Genomic DNA, 14298 nt, shown 5'->3' with positions numbered 1-14298 from the left:
AAAGTAATGGAATAAGTGATTGAGTGGATGTGCGAGTGAGCCAGCAGTTGAATTACTCTTCTGGGCAGACAGGATTGGCAGCAAGACTGGAATTATGGGGCAGGACTGGAGCCTGATCCAGCTGGAGGCCCAAGGTCAAGGTCATCCATGCTAGCTCATAGCTAGCACAGCAGAACCAAGGCTCAAACCCTGGCTCTCCTGTACCCAGGGGGTGTCTATGTCCTCCTGTGCTTTGGCTGATGTGAATATACTTTGTAGGGGAAAAATGAATCTTACCTTCCAGAAGAACCTTACCAAAATCGGTGCCGCCAGAAAAGCTTAAGGTTCTATAGATATTTTGTATTTGTGGATATGATTCCAAGGTAGATTTTCTTACTTTGGGTCATGCACATTGCCCAGCAAATTTGCAGAGAAGTCCTGAGGAGGGACCAGACGAGGCATCCAAGGATATAGGTGCAAACTGCCCAGGGTGCAAGAGGCAGGGTCCCTGGGTCCAGTGTGAGCTGAGAACAGCCTCTGAGATCATAGGGAAGCTGTGGAGCAGGCTATTGTTGGGTTTGCTGATGGGACAAGCCTTGAGATGAGCACCTTTGACCTTTTCCCCTGGGCCTGCACTAGTCAGAATGTTCTGCTCAGAAAGTTTTGATCTCTCAGTTCATTTCAGCCATGCTTTCTCAGGCACTTGCTGGCTGTGCACTGCTGTGGATATAATGACAAGAATACACGGCCCTGGGCCTCTTGGAGTTCAAAGGAGCAGGGCCAACAGACAAACCCACCATACGCTATAGTGTAATTATGGTGGCAAGCCGGGGGCTGCAGGACCTCAGAGAGGGGAAGGTCAGAGAAGGTGTCACAGGGTAGGTGGCCTGGGGACTAGACCTTGGAAGAGGGTCCGAAGTTTGAGACAGTCCAGGCAAACACACAGCATGGGCAGACTCATGGAGGGATGAAAGGACAGTGAATGTCCTTGAAATCCATAGCTCTGAAAACTGCATGGCTAGCTAGCAGGAAGGGGTCCTGCTGAGTTCCAGAAGGCAGGTCCTAGGTCTTATTCACCCCTGCAGCACACCACTGAGAGCACGGCTCTGGATGCCTAGAAGGAAGTAGTAAGCGTTTGTTGGATGCATGCATGCAGGCATGGAGGTGTGAAAGAAAGAGAAAGCAAAGGAGCCGGGGTGGGCGGGGGAAGGAAGGTGGAAGGTACAGAGAGGTCAGGGCTTGCTCCAAGTTGTAAAGCAGATTGTTGAGCAAAGCCCAGGGCTTTAGAGATCTGTACAGGGGAGCAGGTGCAGGGCACGTCGGGTTTGTGGGTGCCCTGCAGGCTTGCCCAGGCCAGCACCTGGCCCACAGTTAGCTGTATAGGTATTTTAGGTAAATGGATGAAGGTTGCTATCTGTTAGTAGGTTCTTGAATTTGTAACAGAATAAGACAGATAAGGCTACATCACATGAATGGTGGCCTGATCACTCCTCAGCCCTTTTTTGGTAACTGATTATATGCTGGAACAGCCTTCTATAATGATCCACCCCTACCCTCTTCTTCTATTTAGGGGTGAGAAAACTGAGGCCCAGAGAGGAGAAGTGGTTTGTCCTTCTGCATTTCAGTCGGTGGGATTTGCATCTTCAGTTGAAGTCCGAGGAGCCCAAATTCTGTTTCTTGCACCTCCACTAACTGTTTTCCTCATTGAAATGAGTGATCTCTAAGGTCCCTTCATGTCCTCCCTTCCTACCCCAACTCATTCACTGCACAAATACTCAGTGAGCATCCCCCATGTCGGGTTTTGCGCCAGGTTCTAAGGGAGACTAGGGAGAAGGTACCCCCCACGCCCCACCCGGGGCCCTCCACCAGATCACATTATCTCAACTCCTGTCAGGTAATATTTTTTAAACTGCTTATCTATCTGCCGTTCCCCCTCGCCCGACTCTAAGCTTCTTGGGGGCATTTTTCATGTTTATGCTGCCTTCAATTCTTTCTGGAGCAAGGTGGAGAGTTGATGCATATATTAATTAATGTATTGATTATTTTTTTGTCCTTTGTACCCAAAGCCTCTTGCCCTGGTAGGCATTCGCTGGAGATATTCATTGGAGACAGCGAAACAAGCAGATAATCTCACAAGGGTGGGAGTCACAGGGGCCATGAAGCTCAGAAGACAGGGCTTCGAACCTAGTCAGAGGGTGAGGGAGGCTTCTGGAAGGAGGTGACCTTCTGCATCTTCCAGGACAGGCGGAATTACTCAGACGTTTGTGGACAGAGAGAAAGGGCACAGCGTGTACCAGGTGCCCGAGGCCTGAGAGTGCCTGGCCCACTTGAGGGTCTGCTCGGGACTTCTGAGGATGCCAAAGGCACACCCTTCACCTCTCCCCACTCCGCAACTTCCCGATCTGGCGTGTATTACCCACAACGAAGCGGGGGCGGGGGGGCGCAGTACTACGGTTTCCCGTGCTGGCAAGCCCCTGGCCCATAACCCTCACCCCCCCCCCCACAGGACTCTGTGAACGGGGCTGGGGTGCTAGCTTTGGCCACAGCGGTCAGCGTGCAGGGCACACGCTGAAGTCACTTCCCCGAGCTGCCAGTCCCGCGCAGTCCTGCTTTAGCCCAGGCCCCGTCACTCTGGAGCCGGTGTATTGACCACCAGCCGGCCTTTCTGGGCAGTGCCATGAGCCAGCCTTGGTGTCTGCTGGGAGGGCAAGTCACAGCTGTTCACACTTTTCACGCACCTGAAGCTCACCTCTTGCGGGGACCAACTTACAACCATTTTTACCATTTAATCATATATTTTTTTAAGTTCAAGTAGTCCCCTGGCAGGCAACCTGTGGGTAGGCTGGGTTGGCTGGGAGGTGGCAGGTGGAGGGAAGTAATGGAAGTCAAGGAACCCAGTCAAGAGGCAAGTTCAGAAACTAAATGTGACTCAGATGCACATCTGCATGCTTGTAGCCCAGATTTCAGGAAGAAAGCTAAGGCCAAGATATTCTTAGAGTAGGAAGGAGGGAGGGAGGGAAGGAGGGAGGCAAGCAAGCCAGCGAACTCTGCTTAGAAACAAACATCAACTATTATTTAAACATCAAATATTATTAGAAGAAAAACTGGCAGGTTTCCGGAGCAAGCACTCCAGAATCTATCTGGATAGGTTGCTCTTGCTCTGGGGTTAATATGAGGAAATAGCATTCTTAAGCACCCATATTAACCTGTCTGTTGTTCTATGGACTGTGACAGCTGCATTTTACATCTCAATGGCTAACCATTTATTTCATGCCAAAAAAAAAAAAGGGCTTTTTTTTTTTTTGCCCATGAACCAGCTACTCAAGGCAGGAAGCTTTGCCCCCAGAAACAGGTTTCAAGGCAGAAGCTCCAAGTAGGCTTTAAGTGGGTTCCTCAAGAAGTCCCCGCTGTGTGCCCCCTGCATTTACACAGATCCTCTGCCTGGCTGTCTGTTGCAGGTACCCCTCTGGCTTGCCTCTCTAGCCCTTCCTCTGTGCTGTTGTGATCTCTCTGCAGAGAAACACCACTCTCTTAGATAACAGTTAAGCACAGTGGCAAATAAATATATGCAAGGGTCCCCTGTGCAGAGAAAAGGCAGGAGAGCCGAGGAAGAGGACCAAGCTGACCAGCTTCGACAAAGAGAAGGGATGAGACTTCAGTCAGCAGAGGTGGGTGAGGAGTGATCTCAAGAAGAATAGCTACTTGCATTATACCAACCACCTGCCTGGCTTTGTTCCAAGAACTTTAAATGTATTATTTAATCCTCACAACAACTCTTAGGAGGTAGGCACAATAATTATCCCTTTTGAGGTAAAAGAAGAAACTGGGGCACAGAGAAGTGAACACAGAGTGATACAGCTGTGAGTAGAGTGGCCAGGAATGGACTGAGTATTCTGGCTCCAGAGTCCATGATTTTAAAACCCCATGCTCTATAACCCCTCTAACAAACCTTTACATCCAAGAAGTATATTGAGCACATGCTACATGCCACGCATTGCTCTGGATGCTGGGGATACGTCAATGAAAAAACAGACACAGATTATTTGATTGGCCGCTGGGTGCCTGGCCCCCGAAGACATCCCCGGAGGACATCCTGGTGAGGGAGGCAAAAATGGGTCCTGCCCCATTTGGGGAGTAGACCTTAATCAAACAGTGGTTCAAGTAAGGTTATAATTACAAGTGCCCTGAAGAATGTGGAGTAGAGGAAGCTGTCGCGGCCTGAGAGGCGGAAGCAGCTGACTCCCAGAAGAGGAAGCGGCATTTGCTTCGGGAGTGTGATGGCCCCAAAGATGACTGGTTTGCATGGAACTCAGGAAACAAGGGGGTGGTGGGCCGGAAGTTGGGGTCAGCAGTGTGGGTTGAAAACAATGTAGAAATTTAATGTTTAGGGAAGTGCAATAGGAAGCTCTTGAGGGGCTGGAATAGAGTAACATATCCTTTAGGGTTTGGCACAGTTTCCAAAGCTTTTCCTACCCGCTCTTTGTGGTCTGAGACCAGTCTGGTAAAGCAGGCAAGTTTGGGGTTCTTGTCCCAGCCTACCAGGTCAGATCACTGAAGTGCCTCCAGAACGATCATGAGGAATTGGAAGAGCAAGGATGAGGATCCTGTTTTCTAGTTCTAGAATGCTCTGCCGGGAGATCTTGCAAAAAGCGAATGGACTTGCCTCTGCCTGGACTCTGTAGAGGGAAACTCAAGAAGACAATTTTCCAGGTTTTCTGCTGCCCAACAACCTGCTCGCTACTACAATGTCCTGTGGTGCTTGGGTCCAAAAAATTCCTCATCAGAAAGAGCTTCTTTGGAAATTTATCCACCCAAGAAGAATCACTAGCACTTACTTACAAAATCCTTTTCATACATTTTTTTCATTTAATTCTCATAATAATCTGGTGAGGTAACTACCTATTTATCAACATTTTATGAAAGGGACTTGAAGTGGTTATTATTCGCGGCACACAGTAAACAAAACCCAAATACAGGTCTTCTGTGATCCCCGTTTAATCTTCTCTCAGCTTCATCACAATGTCTCTCTCGGTCCCATCTGTTGATACTACTCTCTGTGCAGAGACATCACAACAAACTTTTCCTTGCCTTTGGGTTTTCCTGCTCATTGGAGGGCTGATTTTGAATGCCTTCCTGGTCACTGGAAGAATGAGCAAGGACCCTCTTGGGGGCCGTATTCCAGAAGTCATACTTCCTAGGGAGCCCAGAGCTCAGAGTTGAAATCCTTTCTTTGGCATATCCAACAGACGTGGGTAGATGGATGCTGGCCAGTGTTAAAATTGTGGCATTCGAAGAGGGCAGAGGAATGTGGCTGGCTCCCAGCTGCTTATTTTCCCATTCTACTGGAAGGTCGTGTTCATTCGAGCATTTAAACCAAAAATAAATTATTGTAATCCATTTGCTAATTATACCATGCTGAAGTTCTAGACGCTGTAAATTGCAGCCCTGATATATCTAGATGAAGTTTCTGGGAGTTTATTTTTAGCCATTCAGAAAGCACTCAGTTTCCTAGAGGCTTCATTTGCAAGTCTAGGAGGGGTCAGGGAAAATGTATCCGCATAGTCTTTCTTGCACTGTGACTTGGATGGAGTCATTTAACCTCTCTGGCCCACCTCCGGAAAACCCCGTGGGTGTAGTTGCTGACCTTGAGCCCACCCTATCTGTCTTCAAGCTCTAACTCATTTTGTGACTGTGGAAACTAGAATGTGTCCAAACATGGTTCTTCCCTACCTAATTCATCCTGGAGAATGCCAAAAGCCACCACCCCAACATGTCTGTGAACCACAGAACACAGGCCTTCAGAAGCCTTGGGCTCAGGGGATGCATGGTCCTGCTGTTCTTGGAGGGTGAAGAGAGGAAGGATTTTATGTTTATTTAGCCCCTGTTTTGTATATAAAACACTGCTGGGTGCTTGCACATGAGTGATTTTTGGAGAGCCTCCCCCATTCAAGGCCAATGTCGTCCTGTTTTGGTCAATCAGTCACTCATGAACCTCTGTGTGCCAGGCACTGGGCTTGATTCAGAAAACATCACAAAGGTGAAGTGGATGGGACTCCTAGCTCCAAAAAAGACCAGAAGGGAAGGTAAAGCATGACATAAATATGTCAAATTGCCTTTCGAACTGCAGTATTAGCCACAGATGATAAAGTAGCTGAGTGCCGTCAGAGATATCCCAGACATATTTTTGCTTGTTGGGGGAGGAGAATCAGGGGAGGCTTCGAGGATGAAGAGGTATGTGAGCTGGGCTTGACGTAGAAATTGAATTTAGAAATGTGGGGGTTGGGTAAGGGAAATTGGCAGACCTGGTTTGTAACCTTGGAAACTACCCTGGCCACATCACAGGGATGGCTGTCCCTGACTCGTTAGCATTCACAGATGCCTAGCAGAGCACATTCCTTCCCATACACCGTGACTTCCAGCAATTTTTCTCCAGTTGTGACATAAGTATATTTTTTCAGAGGGTGAGCATAAAAAATCCTTTGGAACAATTTCTTTGTTTGGATGCTTCTAGTATCTAGACTTCTGGATAAACGATCTTTATTTATGTTCTTGGGTGGATGGTTGGATGTGTGGTCAGATGGATGGTATTTATGTTCTTGGGCGGATGGTTGGGTGTGTGGTCAGATGGATGGTACCATTGCAGAGCGCCACAGCAATTAAACTGGCTAGGCTTGTGGGTAGCTTTATGGGAAAAGCGGGACACTGCAGCTCGGCCTGGAACAATAAACAGAATTTCTTCAGCACACAGTGTGGATAAAGGTCTTCCATTTCTTTTCTTTTCTTTTTTTTTTTTTTAGATTTTATTTATTTATTTGAAGAGAGAGACACAACGAGAGAGGGAACACAAGCAGGGGGAGTGGGAGAGGGAGAAGCAGGCTTCCCGCTGAGCAGGGAGCCCGATGTGGGGCTCGATCCCAGGACCCTGGGATCATGACCTGAGCTGAAGGCAGACGCTTAACGACTGAGCCACCCAGGCGCCCCAAAGGTCTTCCATTTCAAGAGCAGCAAAAATGGAAGTGTGGAATGCATGACATGGTGGGAGAATGGCAAATGGCAGAGACCAGGGTAGAGGAGGGTAGGGTGAGTAAATGTAGAGGTGGAGAGCACAGGCTTTGAATTAGACAGGTGGTGGTTTGAATCCCAGCGCCCCCGCATCTAGTGATGCTGAGGAATCTTGGGCAAATTCCACTTCTTTTCTTAGCTTCTCCTTTCACATCTGTAAAATAGGAATATGAATAATACCTTCCTCAGTTGGTTGTTGTGAAGATTAAATGCAATAAAGTAACGTCTAATACAGTGATTGGCATACACTTAATATGCACTTAATACATGGTAGTTTATGGTTCTTATTTTATTGAAACAACTCTCATTAAATTATGAAAATTGTGGTTCAAACCACAGAATTTAAGGAGAGAGAGAAGAGGGGGCTCTTTACTCTTACATTTAAGGATGAGGCAGAGAAAGAAGCAGCAGCAAAAGAGACAGAGAAGGTCCTTAGAGGAAAAAGGGGAAGCAGGAGGGTTTCCAGAGGAGATGGTGATCCCGCTGGTGGAGGATGCGAAGAGGCCCCCACAGGTGGAGAAGTGTCTGGAATTTGCAGTGATAACATCATTATGATTCTAAGTACATTCTGGAGATGGTGATTTGTGGGGTAGAGGAAGTAGTAGTTTAGATGACTCTTGGGAATTCTCTCTGGAAGGAGAAAGAGAACTTGCAGTGGGATGGGACAAGGTCATGGGAGAGGCTTTGTTGGATGAAGGTTATTTGAACTCAGCACAGTGTTTCTCTACCTTTCTAAACCCAAGCCTCCATCTGATAGATTTAAACACTAGTGTCCCCCTTCAAGATTCTGATATTCTGGCACCCACGACCCAACACTTATCTTCAGCTCCATTTGGGCATCATATCTGCCAAGAAGATCTTGTCTGGACTTACTTCTTGTAGTTGTCTTTTTAAAACAGTAGGGATTTAATAACTCCCTTGGAATGGAGCAGGCAGGTGAGAAACGATGTGGGCAGGAAGGGTGGTAACAAGGGTGGATCTGAGATTGCACTGAGCAAGTGTGAGGGGGGGTGGGGGCAGGAAACAAGGAGGGATCCCGCGGGGCTGGCGTGGAGGACCGAGCAAGTAACCACACCAACTGGTATGTGTCCCTTCTCTATGTTGGTCCTCACCTCCACCTGCCCGGGGGACACCTCACAGGTCTGACGAGAGTAAGAAGCCAAATGGCAGATGTGGTCATCGTTTGGAAACTTCAAATGCTCTGTAACTCTAGGGTATCATTATTAATAGTGTTATAAGCAAGAAATAGTACATCCAGCTCTCTTTCTCATGTGCTCTCTCCATTTTCATCTGCACAGCCTCTAGGTCAATGTCATTCTAAACGACAGGAGTGAACTCAACGTGGATTGCATGCATACCCATTTACAGATAAGGAAATGAGTGTGTGTGAAGGTTAAAAAATAAACTAGCCCGGGATAGCACCCAACAACTGGGGAATACACATTCTTTCCAAACACACATGGAACATTCACAACAATTGGCTACATCCTAGGTTCTATAAAATGCATCTCAATAAATTTTAAGGAATCAGTATCCTACAGCTCACATCCTCCCAGCACTGTACAATTAAGCTGGAAGTCGATAACAGAAAGGTGAGTTCAAAATATATAGATAGAGAGAGGAAGATTTACAAAAGCACTTCTAACTCCCTCATAGGGCAAAGAAGAAATGATAGTAGAAATTTTAAAATACTTGTAAGTGAATGGTAAAAGAAATATTAAATATCAAAGCTGTGGAAGATAGCCAAGGCAGTACTTAAGGGAAATTTATGACCTCAAAATGCTTGTATTAGGGAAGAAGAAGGGCTGAAAATTAATGAATGGGCTAAGTTTCCAATCTAATAACAATAGTAAACATAAATAAATGAGATAGCCCAGGGTTACACAGTTATAAGTGGTAAAGACAGGATTTGAATATAGACATGGCTGGCTCCAAAGCCCTCTCTCTCTCCACTATACCATGAACCTTTCTGTGTGCTATTTTCCATAATATGCCCTGTGCCTGGAAATTCTGTTTCTCCCTAAGAGTCGAAGAGATGAGCCTGTAGGGTAAATCCCCTGCATCAAAGGTTAATGATAAATTCCACTCATTTATTCATGTATCCTTTTACTCATTGAGTCATTAAGTATTTATTGAGCATTTGCTATGTGCCAGGCACCGTGATCACTACCTTAGTTGCCTTTCCTCTGAGGGTTCAAAAACCAGTCTTGGGCCTGGGGCCAAAGCCTCCACTGCTGCTGTGGCCACTGCCCACCCCCCACCCCGCACCCCTGCTCCCCAAGCTGCCTGAATCTTCTCTGCTGCTTGTCAGAACAGCATCCTCATAAAAAATGACTGATTTCTCTCTTGTCTCTTTCAACAGGTAGACTGAAATTACCATGTGTCCAAATTAAAATTGCATACTTGAAGGATTATTTGAAGGACTATTCTTAGACCCTTTTAAGAAGATTTAAAGAAAAGTGAGTTGTGTTTTTTTTTTTTTTTCACTTCAGAGAGTATTCATGATCTAAATTAATGTTATGGGTGATTTTTTTCTCTACCTCTTAAATATGCGTTAATAGGAAGACTTTATCTCTACTTATTTTATAATACCTTTTTTCCCCTAAGAACAATGAGCACGGAGTACAAGATTATTGCTTGCCTTCTCTATAAGATTTTAGTACCTTTCAAAAGCTTATGGCATCTTAGAGATGAAAGGGCCTTAGAGCCATGGGCCATTTGATATATGATAGGTAGATAGATAGATAGATAGATAGATAGATAGAGATTATAGATATTTGGCCCATGCTTGGAAACCTCCAGGGACTGAAGAGGAACTTGGTATTTCCCCACATTTAAGATTTTTATAGAATTCTTCCATAATCTGGATTTGAAATCCACTTTTCCTCACAATGCCAAGCCTTCTTCTCCTTCTTGACTAGACAGTCCTAAAAATGGTTGAAGACAAAGGTAATGTTTCACCTTGAGATCTTTTCTTATTCTTTGTTCCTTCAATAATAATCCAGTTTCAAGAGCAGTTCCTGCCCTGGTCTCCTTCTTTCCAATCCTGTAAATGTCTCCTTAAAAAAAAAAAAAAAAAAAGGCATGCCTAGAACACAGACAGAGCTCAATTAGTGTCCTTTGTCCTGGGAGATCCATGAGAACTGAAGAGAAAGAAACCCAAGACCAGATTTGGGTTGCAGGCCTAGTTCTGTTCTTGCTGTGCTCTTAGCAAAGTCCCTTCATCTCTCTGAGCTCAGAGAACACAAGGAAGGTAGGATAAGAGGTTCTAAGATGTTGTCCACCTCCATATGGATATTTCTGTTGACTTGGAGTCAGGAGGTGGCTGCTTCTCACTGTCCCAGGCACTGGAGTGGGCCAGGACTGGGGGATCAGTGGGACCTGGGTCCAATCCCAGTCCTATCACTTACTGACTTTGTAACCCATAAGCTTGTCCTCTCTGAGCATCCATTTCCTCATTTGTGAAATAAGGATATTAATGCATGTGGCACAGAATCTGTGTGAGGTGTGCTGGGATAAGGTACATAAAGCAGTTGTTACCTGGCATGTAGGAAGTGTTCAGTAAATGCTAGTCCCTATTCATATTATAAGTAGTGAAGGAGCCACTTACTTTTAGCTGGAAGGAGGACAAGAGGTGGTAAGAACTCTAATAGGACAGAATATGTGAGCATGATTAGGGATAGGGGGGAAGTGTCCACATCCCGTAAATATTCATGTGGACACAAGCTTAACTCTGGGAAGTTTATGAAATTCAAACTCGGAATTGGAAGGATTGGTTGCTCTGGAATATATCATCAAAAGGGAAACTTTTAAGGTGGGTCTGAGGAACTACACCAATTCTGCCAACCTCTGGCTGTTGCCACCACCTCGGTCTTGGACAACAAAGACTGCTGTCCCCAGGAGGGTCCTTAGACCCCCCACTAGACCTGGGGAACCTTGAGAATCCTCAAACAGTGATGTGTGTTCAGAGTTTCAAAAGGCTTTACAAACTGTTAAGTGCTCTACACATATTTTGTATTACTTATACATTCTGGGATTTTCAATACTTTTGGAAATCAAGAGGGTAAAACTCCGACAAGCAGAGTGTGGAATGAACCAGTAGAGTCCAGCCCACAGATTTCTTGAGTAGAACAGCATGTGAACATAACTGCGTGTAAATGTCTGTGTGTCCCCACACATGTGCCTGTGTGTCTGCTCGTGCATGCGGCTGTGTGTGAGAGAGAGAGAGAATCTCTGAACGCTGTAGGTGTGGTCACCGTGCTACACAGTGACCAGCTGCCTGGAAGGAGAATAACATAGGAATGAAAACTCGGGCTGTGGCATCACTCTGTAACTGCCCAGCTGGGTGACCTTGGCCACTTTTAACAAAAGTGCCCATCTCTGCCTTCATGGAGCTTGAAGTCTGTGGACAGGTCTCTGAGGGGATGAGAGTCAGTGTAGAATTTACCCTTCACACTGGGCGAGTGCCCAGGATGTATGAGTGCCCTTCTGCCGGGGTTCATGGAGTTTATCAGTTTAGGGAAAGTTATTTTGACCTGTTGGATTAAAGGAACTTCCTGAGGTATCTTGGATTCCACAGGGCCACACCCCCAAGGTCCCAGGCCACGCCCCCAAGGCCCCAGGCCACTCCCCCAAGGTCCTAGGCCCGTCAGTGGATGGAGAGCCCACATGGGGGAACACACCCTCTAGCCCTCCCAGAAAGGCTAATTCCAGAGGTGTCCCACACCTCGGCCATCCTTCTGAGCCCCCTTCCTCCACCTGGTTTTGGGGCTGGCAAATCTTAAATTCAGAACTGAGAACTGTGTTCTCCTATAAGGCTTGGAACAAGGATTTTTCCTTTAACTTGGAAATTAAATATAGCCAACATGGCTTTTGTTCTCCAGACAGCTACCGACCTTGCACACATGGGTGCTGCTTCAGCCTGATGCTGTCGTGGGTGCCACTGGTCAGAGGTGCCCCTTTCGGGGGTATCCAGACCCAGGGAAGACCGCATAGTCCTCTTTTGTGGGGTTTTTCAAATTGTATGTTGTCTGGCCCATTAGTGGGTCATGCAATTAATTTGGTGGTTCAAGACTGTCATGTATTAAAATGAAACAGAGTAACCCAGTAACCCATAGAGTGAGTGAAGATATGTACTTTATATATATTCAACAAAGCTCTTGTATCCAAAATAGTTATAGTGGGAAAAAAGAAGAAACTCCTACAAATCAGTGAGGAAAAGGCAACCTAATAGAACAAAGGCAGACGACTCAAACAGAGATATCCAAGTAGCCAATAAGCATGTGAACACATGATCAGTTCTCAGAGAATTGCAAATGAGGCCCACAGTGACCAACTACAGTAAATGCACAAGAATGACTAAAATGAGGAAGATACATAATACCAAGTGTTGCAAAGATGTGAAGCAACTAGAACTTTACATGGCTGGTTGACGTGTAATTTAGTATAGTGACTTTGGAAAAGAGGCAGTATCAAAGCTGAACATCTCCATACCAGTGCTTCCATTCCTGGGTACACAGCCACGGGGCATGCACACTCATGTCCACCACAAAACGTGGCCAGTGGAATGGATAAACTGTGGAGTATCCACACAATGGAATATTGTACACAGCAGCATCCATGACCCTCCCACACATAATGTGGAAAGAAAAAGGCAGGCATTAAGAACCTTTTCTGCGGGGCGACTGGGTGGCTCAGTTGGTTAAGCGACTGCCTTCGGCTCAGGTCATGATCCTGGAGTCCCGGGATCGAGTCCCGCATCGGGCTCCCTGCTTAGCGGGGAGTCTGCTTCTCCCTCTGACCCTCCTCCCTCTCATGCTCTCTCTCTCAAATAAATAAAATCTTAAAAAAAAAAAAAAAAAGAACCTTTTCTGCATCTCTATAAAGTACAAAAACAGACAAAACTAATCTGGGCTATTGGAACTCAGGACAGTGGTTACCCTTGGGGGAGGAGTTGGTAAAGGGGAAAAGGCAAGAGGGGGTTTTCAAGGTCCTGGTAATGCTCCATCTCTTGATCTGAGGGCTGGCTACGTGGGTGTTTTTGATTGTGAGTATTTATCTGGCTCGTCATTTATGACGGGTACACACTGCTCTCTTACATCATGCTTCAATAAAAATTTATAAAATGAATTTACAAGTCACAATTTATAAATGAACATAAAAGAATAGAAAATACCAGGTAGTAAAGGTAAGCATAAGTAAAACTTAAGTTCCATGTGTGTACTGTATGTGTGTCTACATTGGGTTGTGATGTCCATTGTATTTCTTACTGTGAGTCACAGCCCAAAATCTTGAGAGCCACTGGTTTAAGAGGAATCTGAGGCCCAGGCAAGAGGGGAATTAAGAGCAGAGCTAGGAGGAGAGCAGAGCTGAGAAGATGCTAGGTCTCCTTCTGCTGATTCTGTGTCTCTCATTTCCCTGCCAATTGGTGGAATGGCGCATTCCGTTGAGTAGGCTCCGTCTGGCACCTTCATCTCTGGGACGCAGTCCTGTGCTTTCTGTCCAAGGGGAGCGATTGTTTTTCCACCCACAGACGGGCAGAGTCTGAGGCCCAGCCACCTCTACAGGGGCCTGGCTCCAGCTCCCCGAATTCCCTCCCGCCTCCTTCCTGCCTCTTCTGCCTGATCTGCTTCCCTCAGAGCTCCGGAAACATCACTGCGCTCCATCGTGTTTTCATTTGTGTAATGTGACTGTGGTGCCAAAGCTATTTTATGGTTGTACAAGTTGGAAAACTGTGAAGAAAACACACTGGGAGAAGGGGGTCCAACAAAGCATGCTTCGGTCCTGGCTTTGTGCTTTTCTTTGGTTACGAAGTGGTGAGTCCATTCACCAGACCTCTCCTGAAGGGCTGGGGTTTCCCAGCCTCTGAGGGTGTCTGACTGGCAGGATGCAGCCCGGTCCTGGCCAGGCAGAGCTTCATAGAGGAGGGAGATGTTTTGTGGATTTTAAGAGGCCCAGCATGAACCTCACACAGGGAGATGGGTGTGGCTTAGGATAGCCCAGATCCTCTCCAGGAGGGGCATCTGGCCCAGCCTCAGGGATGGGGAGCCAGAGGGGGCCTCAAGAGCTTTCAGAGTAGCCAAGATCTCTGAGCTGCGGATTAGAGAAAGGGCAACTGCACAGGCCAGATTGCTGAGGAGAGGCCAGCAGCTGAGAACCTCACTTGAAAGGAGCGGTGTTGTGCTCTCGAAACTGCCTGCACTTCTGTGGAGTTGAAATTGAGGATATGTGTGGGGAATGTGGGAGAGGATCCAGAAG

General features: G+C 46.5%; 1 protein-coding gene across 12 annotated transcripts in view; it reads left to right on the top strand.

The window, feature by feature from the left end:
- The window catches only part of TENM4 (teneurin transmembrane protein 4), a 711025-nt gene that overhangs the window by 274029 nt on the left and 422698 nt on the right, over window positions 1-14298 (top strand). For 2 of the 12 annotated variants that reach the window (XM_081798926.1, XM_081798925.1), the window contains one exon: window positions 9404-9500. The exons of the other annotated variants lie outside the window; for them this stretch is intronic. The gene's annotated coding sequence lies outside the window, so the exon portion shown is untranslated. The remainder of the gene's footprint in view (window positions 1-9403; window positions 9501-14298) is intronic. 12 annotated transcript variants of the gene reach the window in all.

The sequence above is a fragment of the Leptonychotes weddellii genome, chromosome 11 (assembly GCF_054177405.1).
Source record: "Leptonychotes weddellii isolate Sample4059 chromosome 11, ASM5417740v2, whole genome shotgun sequence".
In the NCBI taxonomy this organism is placed as follows: Eukaryota; Metazoa; Chordata; class Mammalia; order Carnivora; family Phocidae; genus Leptonychotes; species Leptonychotes weddellii.
Note: the sequence above shows the minus strand (reverse complement) of the source record. Positions and strands in the feature narration are given on the sequence as shown.